Below are 12983 nucleotides of genomic sequence, written 5' to 3'. Positions count from 1 at the left end.
TCTCTCTCTCTCTTCTTTTTTTCTTTTTTTTTTTTTGAGACAGAATCTGGCTGTGTCACCCAGGCTGGAGAGCAGTGGCACAATCATAGCTCACTTGCAGCCTCAACTTTCTGGGCTCAAGTGATCCTTCCACCTCAGCCTCCCAAATTGCTAGTATTACAGGCATGAGCTACTGCACCTGGCTAAAATGCATTTTGTTTCTGGGTTGAAATACTAGGAAGTCAGTGTGGCAATACTAGTTATCTTCTGTTGCTTGGGAGCTCTAATTGGCAGTCAGATATGCTTTGATTATTTTAAATGGGAAACATTTTAATAAACTTGCTAGACCAAATCTTTCAAAACAGGGTCTGTGGGAAAAAATGTGGTACCTACAGCTCTGACCGCGTGAGGCCCCTGGATGGATTCTGTGTGGCTGAGCCTTCAGCAGCTGCATTCTGAGAAGGGCACTTTGCTCATGACCTTCTGGTGGGGCTGGGATCAGGCAGGAGAAGGTGACAGCCATCAGTAGGACAGGCAGAAGAGTCAAAGAGTATTTTCAGTGGGTTCAACTTAAAGGATGCCAGAAAGTCTTAGTTTATAGGGACTTTGGATAAATATATTGTGGTTGATAGTTCCAAATCACTTCTAAGGAAAGTTAGGATGTTGCAGGTGCGTGTCTGCACCTCTGAGACTCACGTCAGAGCAAGCACTCATGCTTCTCCGAATATGCTCCAACATATTCCAAGTATGCACTAGGGAACCAGCGTGATGACGGGTGCTTCACTGCTCCTGCCGCCTGGCAGCTGTCACAGGGAAGTGACCATTACACAGTTGATGTCACTATTTTGGCTCAAGAGATACTTATTTTGCTTGGTGGCTTTTTTTTTTAAAGAACATTTTAAAATGACTAAAATATAGTGATTAAAGAACGTTTAATGAGGAGAAGTGCTTATATTTCAGTTATCAGTGGTCTGTCAAAATAATCATCTACATATCCTATAGCTTTGGGGCAAGTTGTTTGCTCTCTCTGGATCTCAGTAGCCAAAAAATGGCGAGATCTGGCAGCTGGGGTCTAGAAGGTCCTTTCTATCTGCATTTACGTCCCACAGTCCCATGGGCAGACTGTATGCAAGGTGATGGCGGCTCTGTGGCCGAGTCTGAGGGGCTCGTAGGGCCCCTCTGTGAGTAAGGAGGCTGGTAGATTTACAGTCTCCTCTCTGCCTGTCTCCTCACCACTCAGATCTGATCTCTGGAGGCCAAGTCCTCCCGTAAGCTTAGGCTCTAGAGGGTGAGAGTTGCCGTCATAGTCACGAAGCCAGGGGCTTAGTAAGGGCTGCCACTGCCCCCTAATGCTGAACTATTTGATCTGGGTCCCCCATATGAAACCGAGACAGTGATACGAATCCAGACCGGAAAATGGAAAAGTCTGGCATCGGAGCAGTCCGCAGAACAAGGAAAAAACAGCTTTGCTTTGCTTGGCCCATTGCTTCAATATCTTGTAGTTGGTTTTCTATTTCTTGGAAACAATCAACATTTCATTGTTGTTTGCCTTCTGTGTCTTCTCTTTGGCTACTACAGTTTTCCTCTCTGTCTCATCACGCCCTTCCAGGTTTTTACCCTTACTTTTGTGAACTCCATTTCTTTAATGCTCCAAGACTGGTCTGAGATAGGAATAACAAATATTTATATAGCACTGTGTGCCAGTTTCTATGCAAACTTCTTCACATATACCCATTTATCTAATCCTCATACCAAGTAAAGGGGGTGCTACTATTCCCATCTTAGGGATGTGTCTACGGAGACACAGAGAAGTTAAGTCACTTGCCCAAGTTTGCACTGTGGTGGAGCTAGAATTTGAGCCCCTGCTGTGTGGCTCCAGAGCACATGCTCCTAATCACTACATCATGTTGTCTTTTCATCTTGATTTAAAGGCAAAAAAATAGGAAGGGCGTGGCAGTCCACGCCTGTAATCCCAGCATTTTGAGAGGCTGAGGCGGGTGGATCACCTGAGGTCAGGAGTTCAAGACCAGCCTGGCCAACATGGTGAAACCCCTTCTCTACTAAAATACAAAAATTAGCCAGGCGTTATGGTACACACCTGTAATCCCAGCTACTTGGGAGGCTGGGGCAGGAGAATTGCTTGAACCTGGGAGGCAGAGGTTGCAATGAGCCGAGATCCTGCCACTGGACTCCAGCCTGGGCAACAGAGTGAGACTCCATCTCAAAAAAAAAAAAAAAAAAAAAAAAAAAAAGAAAATAGAATAGCTGAAGAAATACAAGAACATACAGGGAAGCCATCGCTGTCTGAAAGCGGAGGCTATGCTCTTTCTTTCTCCAGAAATACACAAGTATCATTTGCAACACAGATATGCCTAGGTTGAAGAAACTGAGTAAATGTGTATTTCTCACAGTTAGTTGTTTCTTTAGAACATACAAGAGAGTGCCTAGTTGTTAGCTGGAAAGTTTAGAGGTATCGTTCTATTTTTGGCGTGAGTCCCTTCCCCTTTTCTTGTAACTTCAAGTGCAGCTTATTATGCTCTTATCTAGCTCAAAAGATTAGGGTAAAGCATTTTGTAAAGTGTAAAAAAGCTGGTGAAATGATGAACAGTGGTGAAAACTGAACACCAGAGGGAACAAGGAATACCTTGTTGTGGTGTAAAATCTCTGTGCTTAGCTGTGCCAAAGAATTTTTTCAGGAAAACTTGCGCAAGATCTTGGCAGTGGTGTCCTGGGCTTTATCTTTTTAAATAAGTGTTCATTACTGCTTACATCACTGTTGCTATTATTATTTTGATAAGTGTACATTGCCAGGGATGCGCTGTGTCGGGGTTCTCCAACTCCCGTGCGCACGAGAATCACACACAGGGCTTGTGAAAATGGCAGAGTCCCTAACTTCCCCAGAGAACTGGATTCTGCAGGCCTCGTCTTGGAAGCTGCAATTTTGGCCTTTGCATTAATTAAAATTTCTTGGCTAGTACAAAATCACAAAGTTATAAGTTAGAATGTACTAAAAAAATTGTCCTTTTCACCCCTCTACCTCAGTCAGTCAGTTCCTTTCTCAGATGTTACTTCTTTTTCTCTTTCTTTCTTCCTTCCTTTCTTTCCCTCCCTCCCTCCCTCTTTTCTTTTTTTTTTTCTTTTTCTTCTCCCCCTTCTTCTTCCTTTTTTTTTTTTCCTTTTTTTTCTTTTTTTTTTTCCTTCCCTCCCTCCTTTTTTTTTTTTTTTTTTTTTGCTAGAGTCTCCCTCAGTCACCCAGACTGGAGTGCAGTGGCATGATTTTGATTCACTGCAACCTCCACTTCCCAGGTTCAAGTGATTCTCCTGCCTCAGCCTCCCCAGTAGCTAGCTAGGACTACAGGCGAGTGCACCGCACCCAGCTAATTTTTGTATTTTTAGTAGAGATGGGGCTTCTCCATGTTGGTCAGGCTGGTCTTGAACTCCTGACCGCAGGTGGCCTGCCGGCTGGGCCTCCCAAAGTGCTGGGATTACAGGTGTGAGCCACCGCGCCTAGCCATAACTTCTTATTCCTTGCATAGATTGTATGCATTGACTAGGGATGCACACACAATATATTCCAATTTTTTGACACGTAGGGTAGCGCACTATACACAATGCTTTGCATGTTGCTTTCTTCACTTAGTATATCGGGTAGGTCATTATTTAATCAGCACCATATTTAAGTACATTTGTTTCCAGCCTTTGGTTTTTCAAGTAATGCTGCAATTAATATCCACTATCTGCGTCATTTCACGCAGGTGCAAATATATCTGTAAAATGAATTTATGGAAGTAGCATTATTGACTCAAAGGTATCTACTTTTCATTTTGATAGATACTGCCAAATTGCTCTCACAGAGGTTTCCCCAATTTGTACTCCCACCAGCAATGGACTGGAGTGTTTTTCTTGGTCACACGAGTCTGATGTCAAATATTCTGATCTTGTCAGTCTTGATTCTCTGAGTTTTGTTTTGCATTTATCTTATTGTGAGTGAAGTCAAACATCTGTTCCTATGATTAGGAGCCATGTGTAATTCCTTTTATGTGAACTTTTTGCCCATCTCTGTACATTTTCTTTACTTATTTTTTTTTCTATTGGATTATCAGCTCATTGATTTGAGAAGTTCTTCACATGTTAAGGAAAGCAGCCCTGTGTCTGAAATATACTTGAAATAAATATATATATATATATTTTCTTGTTTTTTTTTTTTGTTTTACTTTGTTTATACTTTTTAAAAAGGCATGATGATCTTTTCTTCTAAAAAGTAATTCAATTTATTGGTCTTTTCTTTTATGGCTTTGGAGTTTTATATAATATTAGGAAGGACTTCCCCACCATTAAGATGATTTTTTTTAAATCTCGTGTTTTCTTCTAGTATTTTTATAGTTTTATTTTTGAGGTTTGCATTGTTTTTTTAATCTGGAACTTTTGTTGTTGCTTGTTGTAACATGTAGAGTATATATTCAACATTTGTCCAAATGGCAACTTTATTGTCACAGCATCATTTCCTGAATAATCCATTTCCCTCCCACTGATTGAAATTAGAAAGTTAAAATTATACAAATTCTCATGTGTATATGTATTCTTTTATAAATTCTTATGTGGATATATGTTTAATACAAATTTACATATATATTTGGTTCTATTTCTGGGTTTTCTATTTTGTACCAATGATACGTTTATGTATGTATCAATCTTATACATATTTCTTTGATTATTATATAAGCATGCCTCACTTAACGACAAGAATACTTTCTGAGAAATATATCGGGCAATTTCATCATTGTATAAACATCATAGAGTGTGGTTACATAAATTTAGATGGTTCAGCCTACCACGTATGTAGGCTATAATGATATAGCCTATGGTACCTAGGCTACAAACTTGTACAGCATGTGACTCTACTGAATAATGTATGCAATTGTAACACAATGGTAAGTATTTATGTATCTAAACATATCCAGACTTAGATAATATACAACAAAAATACAGTAGTATGATTTTATGGGACCACTTTCATATATATGCAGTCCATTTTTGACCAAAATGTCATTGTGTGGTGCATGACTATACTTTGCATGTATTTTACTATTTAGAAAGCTAGCTCCTTTTCATTAATCTTATCTTTTAAATAAGAATTTGATCACTATTCTTGCTCACTTATTTTTCCATACAAATTTTAGAATCAGCTTTTTCCATTTCAAAAAAAATCCTGTTGGTATTTTTATTGGAAAGGTATTAAAATTTTAGATTAGCTTGGGGAGAATTAATATCTTAATTTTGTTAAGTCTTCCTGTCCAAGATGAAGTATGTCTTTTTGTTTGTTAAAATTTTTTTCTGTGTCCCTCATAAGCATTTTAACCTTTTCTTCCTATAAATCTTGTGCATGTTTCTGGTTAAGTGTATTCTCAGATGTTCAATACTTTCTGATGTTAGTTTAACTATTCTAACGGATTGTCATGTTCATTAAGAGTGTAGTAAGCCTCTTTCCCAGAACCATTTAAAATTCTCATATTTTTTTCAGTTGATTCTCTTGTGTTTTCTGAGGGAGTAAGCAGTTTCTATTGGTACTGCTGGTGGTTCAGGTGTTGGTGGAAACACGTTTCATGGTGTTGTCTGATTAAGGAAATCTAGGTACCTCACACTGCATTTATTCACTTAAATCATCGATTCATATAACTTGAGAGATGGAAAAGACTTGGCTGAGGTCCAGCTGAGGAAATTGAGTCTCAGAGGGGTTGGGTTGTGGCTGGTCAGTATAGGGCACGGGTTTCCAGACTTGGGGATCCATGACCTTGGTGCTCTGGGCTAGGCTGACAGGTCACTGAAGGAAATGCGAGAACCAAACACTGTGGGCAAAAGCTTGGACTATGGCAGACGCTATAACTTCTTTTTACTCTGAGTAATGCTTCATTAATCGGTTTAGGAATTAACAAGATACTGAGACTTGGGCCAATATGGGTTTTCAAAGATTGCATGTGTCTCCAAACACCACCTCTGAGTTCCCTCCAGGAAGTAGCCCACATGACAGTTGGTCTCCAATGAATCACCAGGCCACATTTGCTGAAGTAAATGGAAGTATTGCGAGAGCAGAAAATCAGGACAGACACCTACACTTGCTAATCCAAACAACCGCCCTTGTTGAGCCACTGGAGGTCAGTTATCACCAAATGGACAGACACACTCGGCAAAGTTTTTGCAGGCTTCACAGCTTGTAAATAAGAGACTGCATTCTTCATGCTGCCTCTTGCTGAATCTGGCAGAGGGAAGACCTCTGGCTCTAATCAGCTGGGCAATGACCAGTAGCTGGGCTGGCAGGAAACAGTGATGGCTCCATTTGAATAAACTTTGTGAACCCACTATACTTAATTCAGAGGACCCATATACCAAGAACGCAGGGCTTCTTATTCATGGAGAATCATCCTGGGAACACTGGTTGCATGTTGCTTATAATTTATCAAGGCATACCAGATACAAATTGGTCTGGGTGGAATACACTGGCATAGATTTAATAATATTTAACATCTCTGTGATTCATCATTGTCTTCATTCTTGTATTCTTTTTTTTGAGATGGAGTCTCACTGTGTTGCCCAGGCTGGCGTGCTCTCGGCTCACTACAACCTCCGCCTCCCAGGTTCATGTGATTCTCCTGCCTCAGCCTCCTGAGTAGCTGGGAATACAGGCATGAGCTACCACCACCTGGCTAATTTTTGTATTAATAGAGATGGGGTTTCATTACGTTGGCCAGGCTGGTCTCGAACTCCTGACCTCAGGTGATCCATCCACGTGGGCCTCCCAAAGTGCTGGGATTACAGGAGTGAGCCACCGCACCCGGCCCATTCTTTCTTATATTCTTATTATTATTGGTACTATTACCAGGACTTCCTTCTTTGTGGCTTTGTTTACCCTATTCTTCCATTTACATTTTGCCAATCACTTGAGTCTCCAAAAAAAATTTCTGACTCTGATATCACTAGGTATGATTTCCAGGTGAATCCTTCTAGGAGAAATTTCAGAAGTTGTCTCCTTTTCTTTCTAAATGGGTCAGAGATACCTTTATTTTGGAACTGACCATGGGAAGTCTTCAGTTGTTGTTTATATCTTGGATTGGGGCAGCAGATGGAGCTTTTCTCCCCTGCTCCCAGCACCATCCAACCTTCTTTCCTTGACGTCTTAGAAGCATTTGACATTGTGGCCCTCTCCATCTTACCTGAAGCCTTCTCCCGCTTTGACTCCTGAGATATCATAGATAAATCAGGGCTGTGGTGAAGTGGAAACACCGTGCCTTCAGAGTCATGCAAATGGGGTTTTGAATCTTGGCTCCACACACCAGCTCTGAGGCTTGAACAAGTTCTGGAACCACTCAAGGCTGCAATGTTCTTATCTCAAAAAGGAGGGTGACATAATCCGCCTCGTATGCCAGTCTTCAGCCTTGAAGCCTTACTCAACTTCCGCTTTTTGAGAGTAGGGGCAGAGTTTGTACCCTGGGACATGATGCTAGCACAGTGCCTTTCACGAGATAGGCACTCACCAATTTATTTGCTTTTTACTTCCCATGTTCAGCCTAGAGTCACACCATTCATTCATGCTCCATGTGTTAGGGTTTTCTGGGGAAACAGAATCAATAGGATATATATATATATATGATCTCGGAGGTGGAGGTTGTAGTGAACCGAGATCATATATGTATACACACACACACACATATATACACACGTGTATATATATAAATAATCCATATATTAGATTTTATATATATCCTATTTTACATATATATATATATAGAGAGAGAGAGAGAGAGACAGAGTGACAGAGAGTTGTTTTAAGGAATTGGCTCATGTGGTTGTGAGGGCTGGCAAGTCTGAAATCTGTAGAGCAGGCCAGTGAGCGCTGGTGACTCAGGTGAGAGCTGATGTTGGTCTTGAGTCTGAATTCCACAGGGCAGGAGTCTGGAAATGCAGGGTTTTTTGTTTTTTTGTTTTTGTTTTGAGACCCAGTCTCGCTCTGTCGCCCAGGCTGGAGTGCAGTGGTGCGATCTCGGCTCACTGCAAGCTCGGCCTCCCGGGTTCACGCCATTCTCCCGCCTCAGCCTCCCGAGTAGCTGGGACTACAAGTGCCCGCCACTAGGCCTGGCTAATTTTTTTTTTTTTTGTATCTTTCAGTAGAGACGGAGTTTCACCATATTAGCGAGGATGGTCTCTTGATCTCTTGACCTCATGATCCACACGCCTCAGCCTCCCAGAGTGCTGGGATTACAGGCGTGAGCCACTGCCCCTGGCCCACAGGCAGGGTTTTTATGATGCAGTCTTTAAAACAACTTCTTTTTTTTTTTAAGACTGAGTCTCACTCTGTCACAAGGCTGGAGTGCAGTGGCTTGGTCTCAGCTCACTCAGCTCACTGCAACCTCTGCCTCCCGGGTTCAAGCGATTCTCCTGCCTCAGCCTCCTGAGTAGCTGGGATTACAGGCACCTGCCACCATGCCTGGGTGATTTTTGCATTTTTAGTAGAGACGGGATATCACCATGTTGGCCAGGCCAGGAAAGAATTTCTTTTGGGGGAAACTTCAATCTTTACTCTTTTAGGGCCTTTTACTGATTGGGTGAGGCCCACTCATATGATGGAGGACAATCTGCTTCAAGTCCACTGATTTCAGTGTTAGTCCCATCTAAAAAATGCCTTCACAGTGACATCCAGACTGATGTTTGATTTTTTTTTTTTAAAGTTGGCGTCTTGCTTGGCTGCCCAGGCTGGATGGAGCACAGCGGTACCACCATAATTCAATGTAGCCTTCAATTCCTGGGCTCAAGGATCTTCTGCCTCGGCCTCTTAAGTAGCTCCTAAGTACAGGCCTGTACCGCCATGCTCAGCTAATTTTGTTGTTGCTGTTGTTGAGACAGAGTCTCGCTGTGTCACCCAGGCTGGAGTGGAGTGGCAGAATCTCGGCTCACCGCAACCTCTGCCTCCCAGATTCAAGCGATTCTCCTGCCTCAGCCTCCCAAGTAGCTGGGACTACAGGTGTGCACTAGCATGCCTGGCTAATTTTTTTGGATTTTTAGTAGAGACGGGGTTTCACCATGTTGATCTCGAACTCCTGGCCTGAAGTGATCCCCACCTCGGCCTCCCAAAGTGCTGGGATTACAGGCTTGTGCCACCGTGCCAAGCTGTGGTGTTTGATCAAACAACTAGGCACCAGAGCCTAGCTAAGTTGACACATAAAATTAACTATCACTCTCCACACGCTTGGCCACTGATCCTTAGCAACTGGGCCTCAGTCCAAAGTTAGAGAGCTTTATTGAAGAGGACATTGTGATGACGAAGCTTGCCGGGGTCCGTAGGGATCTGTGTTAGAACTCCCTCAGGATGGGAGTTCTATGTTATTTCTGGAGGCCTCTCTGAGGGTTCTTGGGGAAGTTATGTAGAGGGTGCTCTGCCGAAGTCCTGGAGCTGACCACTCCCACCGGCTTCGCTCTGGACTCAGCTCTGCCGTGGTTGAACTGTATGACCCTGGGCAAGTCATGGACTCTTCTGGGCCTCAGTTTATTGTCTGTAGAAAGAGGGGCATTTGGACTTGATGTACATCAAGTTCCCTTCTTGCTTTTAAACAGCTTCTCAGCTCCTTTTGTTTTACCACTAGCCTTGCAGAGACTTGTTAGGAATTTACAGCTTGTGATTGCTTCACCTTTTTGGAAATGGCTCCATAGTTTCAAACAACATTAACGTTAAAAGATTGACAATGCTGGGCACGGTGGCTCAAGCCTGTAATCCCAGCAGTTTGGGAGGCTGAGGCGGGTGGATCACCTGAGGTCAGGAGTTCGAGACCAACCAGGCTAACATGGTGAAACCCCATCTCTACTAAAATACAAAAATTAGCTGGGCATGGTGGCACATGCCTGTAGTTCCAGCTACTGGGAGGATGAGGCAGGAGAATCACTTGAACCCGGGAGGCGGAGGTTGCAGTGAGCCAAGATTGTGCTACTGCACTCCAGCCTGGGAGACAAAAAAAAGAAAGAAAGAAAGAAAGAAATTGACATCATGTGTTTATTAACCAGATGCTTTTTTTTTTTTTTTTAAATCACTGTGATGTCATTCATCTAGTGAGTGCTCAATACATGTTTTTTTTTGGATTAAAACATATTTTAAAAATTTATATATCATTAAAAAGACATTTGCACTACAGAAGCTCCTGGGTGGTGACAGGTAGACTCACCCTCTCCATTAACTATCTTGTAGTTTAGAGGACTCCAGAGTATGTTGGAAAGAACCAAGGCTTTGCAATAATACAGACCTGGACTTAAATCCTGGCTTTTCTACTTGTCAGCTGTGCAACCATGGTCATAATTTTTAATTTCTCTGAGACTCAGTTTATTTATCTGTAGAATTGGAGTAATGGCATATCTCCCAGAGTTGTTAAATGACATGTATGTGAACTGCCAAGCATAAGGCTTAATAGAGTAAACCTGAAATAAAAATGAGGTAAACTTGGACTGTGTGTGGAGTCCTGGAGCACTGTAATGCCACTAGGAAGTTTGAGGCAAGAGGCTGTCTTCCAGAGATGTCAAGAAACTTACTGCTTTTTTTTTTTTTAAATCACATCAGATGGGTGTGATCACTGCCTGAGCGTGTCCCATCCAACAAAAGAGGGTTAGGCCGTGAAGTGCTTTGCTTTGCTTTGCTTTTAAAACAGACAGTCCTGTACTCTAGGAATCAACAGTTCTTCCCTTTCAGGAAGAAGTGATGAATCATTACAGGAAATATTGGTTTTTTTCTTCCCCCTCAAGTATCTTACCAATGAAAGTTATTAAAAATAGAAGCTTCAGTTGAGAACAACTTTGGGAGGAGTCAGAGTGGAGACAAATTTACTAGGGTTGAAATCAACATCTTTGAGTGAGTTAATCTGGGGTTTTAATCCCTGTCACTGTCTCTCCAAGGCCTCAAATCTTGGATCTTGAGAAAAAATTAATTGAAATGCTACTTGATTTCAAAAGACTTAGAATACCACTAATGATAGAAATAATGGTAACTTCTAAATAAGTAACCAAAATAGGCCTCTATTAGTAGCTGAGAAAAGCTCTTCCAGCTGCAGAAGACAGCGAGACAGCGTGTGGCAGCTTGGGTGCTGGCGGAGGCGCTGATTTGATTGCAGCCATGATCATATCATGTATACGTATATCAAATCATCACATCTTGAATTAGTCAATCTTTGTCAATTAAATATTTTTTAATTTAAAAAAAAAGCAACCCGGTCACAGTGGCTCACGCCTTTAATCTGAGCACTTTGGGAGGCCGAGGCGGGCGAATCTCCTGAGGTTGAGAGTTTGAGACCAGCTTGGCCAGCATGGTGAAACCCTGTCTCTACTAAAAATACAAAAAATTAGCCGGGTGTGGTGGCAGGCGCTGTAAACCCAGCAACTCAGGAAGCTGAAGCAGGAGAATTGCTTGAACCCAGGAGGCAGAGCTTGCAGTGAGCCGAGATCGTGCCATTGCACTCCAGCCTTGGCAACAGAGCGAGACTCCGTCTCAAAACAAAACAAACAAAACAACAACAACAACAAAACAAACAAACAAACAAAAAAGTACCACCACCACCACCACAACAAAACAAACGAACAAAAAATTGCAAGCCCAGTGTGGTGGCTCACGTCTGTAATCCCAGACACTTGGGAGGGTAAGGCAGGAGGATTGCTTGAGCCCAGGAGTTCAAGGCTAGTCTGGGCATCGAAGAGAGACCCCATCTCTCATTTGAATGAATGAATAAATAAACTTAAAGAGGAGAAGACAGCAGAGGAGGTGGCTGTGTTGCTCAGGAAGTGAGACTGATCCACCCCCGCCCTCCAGCAGCGGTGAGCCCAAGGGAAGGTCTGACCATCCTTTTTACAACGTCATTTGTGCAGGAGCAGAAAGTACTCACTCTGTCATTTCACTGGGTTTCATTCAAACCCTCAATGGCTGTTAATCACCATTGGCCAGTTTCTTTAAACTACTTTGCATTTCAAAGAAGGTGGGTTCTATAACATATTCTTTCCTTCAATTATGGCTGGCTGGAGGTTACTTTACTACCATCTACATTCTCTTTTCTTTTATCTATTTATTTTTTTGCCCATGACATAGGGAGGTCCTCAGGACGTGTGCCCTCTTTTATTTTGTTATTATTACTTTGTGAACAGTGTCTTGCTCTGTCATCCAGGCTGGAGTGCAGTGATGTGATTAAGGCTCACTGCAGCTTTGACCTCCCTGGTGCAAACCATCCTCCCATCTCATCCTCCCAAGTAGCCAGGACTACAGATGTGCATCATGATGTCCAGCTAATTTTTAATTTTTTTGTAGAGACGGGATCTTGCTATGTAGCCCGGGCTGGTCTCAAACTCCTAGACTCAAGGGACCCTCCCACCTCAGCCTCCCAAAATGCTGAGACCGTGCCTGGCCTCTGCGTGCTATTTTAATTGATACTCCCCAAATCCCTGCAGTTGGCACTTGGTGGCATGCATGCCCTTAGCCTCATCTCCTCTGAGTGGATTCCTCCGCACCAGCTGAGCTCACACAGCCGTGTCTGAGCTCCACTTTCGCGTGGACTCAACAAAGCTGTTTCCAGCAGGGCTGATTTTAACCAAGGGCTGGGGGTCTCGGGTTCCTGCTCTTCTTTTCCATAGTGGAAGGTGAGTTTGTTTTTTGCCTCACTCAGGGCCTTTCCCCTGCACCAGATGCTTCCTTACCTATCAAGCCCAAGCAGCTTTTAGAACGGATCGCTGATATTTGTTAAGAGAAGGGAGAATGAAAAGGAGAGCAGGCTGCATGTGGTGGCTCATGCCTGTAATCCTAGCACTTTGGGAGGCCGAGGTGGGCGGATCACTTCAGGTCAGGAGTGCAAGACCAGCCTGGCCAACATGGTGAAACCCCGTCTCTACTAAAAATACAATAATTAGCTGGAAATTGCTTGAACCCGGGAGGCAGAGGTTGCATTGAGCTGAGATTGTGCCACTGCACTCCAGCCTGGGCAACAGAGCGAGGC

The sequence above is a fragment of the Piliocolobus tephrosceles genome, chromosome 18, assembly GCF_002776525.5.
Source record: "Piliocolobus tephrosceles isolate RC106 chromosome 18, ASM277652v3, whole genome shotgun sequence".
Classification (NCBI taxonomy): Eukaryota; Metazoa; Chordata; class Mammalia; order Primates; family Cercopithecidae; genus Piliocolobus; species Piliocolobus tephrosceles.
This window is presented reverse-complemented; position numbering follows the sequence as displayed.